This window comes from Oryctolagus cuniculus, chromosome 20, assembly GCF_051225735.1.
Source record: "Oryctolagus cuniculus isolate XC-2025 breed Fujian yellow rabbit chromosome 20, ASM5122573v1, whole genome shotgun sequence".
NCBI classification, from domain to species: domain Eukaryota; kingdom Metazoa; phylum Chordata; class Mammalia; order Lagomorpha; family Leporidae; genus Oryctolagus; species Oryctolagus cuniculus.
The window spans coordinates 53,347,255-53,348,556 of record NC_142886.1 but is presented as its reverse complement, the minus strand read 5'-3'; the positions used below and the strand labels follow the sequence as shown (position 1 = coordinate 53,348,556).

General features: G+C 51.4%; 1 pseudogene; it reads left to right on the top strand.

Annotated features, from left to right (window-relative positions):
* The first annotated feature begins 756 nt into the window (after positions 1-756).
* LOC149120208 (immunoglobulin heavy variable 3-23 pseudogene) lies at positions 757-1,302 on the top strand (annotated as a pseudogene).

The window sequence follows — 1,302 nt, the reverse complement described above, 5'->3', positions numbered from 1 at the left end:
CAGTCTTTCATCAGTTTAAAAGTGGATAACAGGAATTAGGACACAATTGGCTAAGTCCCCACCACAGACACGCCTGCTCCCATATGACTGCTGCTTCAGCACAGCCACACGGCTTCACACCTTTTGATGATAAAGCATCATGTGAAAACTACCTGTCGCTACAAGCTAATGAGCCCCTACCACCTACGTAGGAAACACAGACCCAGTTTGTTGCTCCAGGATTTAGAAAGGCTAAGTCCTAGATGTTGTAGGCATTTGGTATTGTGGAGCTGTCAATCCAAAGGCAGAAATCTCCCATTGTCAACTCACTGTCCATCTCTACATTTCTGTTTCTCTCACCCATTCTCTCTTTGTCACTGTTCCAATGTTATTATCATAGTTCATAATGAACCAATGGTTACTTTACAATGAAGGACATGATATTGCTAACACTGGACATTAAGGGTACATACATATTAGAATGAAATGAAGTCATTGTCTACAACTGTTAAAACAAAATGAGAACATAAAATTCATATGATCTGAATCCTATCATAGCCATCACCCTCACCCCCAGGACACCACATCTGCCCTGGGCACTGTCCTGTCTGAGGCGTCTGACCCCATGCCTGCTATATAGGGGCAGCACATGCAAATAGGGCTCCCTCTGCCCATGAAAACCAGCCTAGCCCTCACCTTGCAGCTCTGGCACAGGAGCTCCAGCCTCAGGATTCCCAGGTGTCCACTCAGTGATCGCACTCAACACAGACGCTCACCATGGAGACTGGGCTGCGCTGGCTTCTCCTGGTCGCTGTGCTCAAAGGTAATGATGGAGAACGTGGGGCACTGAGTCTGGGAGAGGATGTGAGTGACACGGAGAGTGTGAGTGACAGTGTCCTGACCAGGACGTCTGTGTTTGCAGGTGTCCAGGGTCAGGAGCAGCTGAGGGAGTCCGGGGGAGGCCTGGTCCAGCCTGGGGGATCCCTGAAACTCTCCTGCAAAGCCTCTGGAATCGACTTCAGTAGCAATGCAATTGGCTGGGTCCGCCAGGCTCCAGGGAAGGGGCTGGAGTGGATCGGGTACATTGATCCTGTTTTTGGTAGCACAGACTACGCGAGCTGGGTGAATGGCCGATTCACCATCTCCAGCGACAACGCCCAGAACACGCTGTATCTTGAAATGAACAGTCTGACAGCCGCGGACATGGCCACCTATTTCTGTGCGAGAGACACAGTGAGGGGCCCTCAGGCTGAGCCCAGACACAAACCTCCCTGCAGGGGCGCGCGGCTCCACCAGGGGGAGCAAAGGAACCACCGAGCCTAG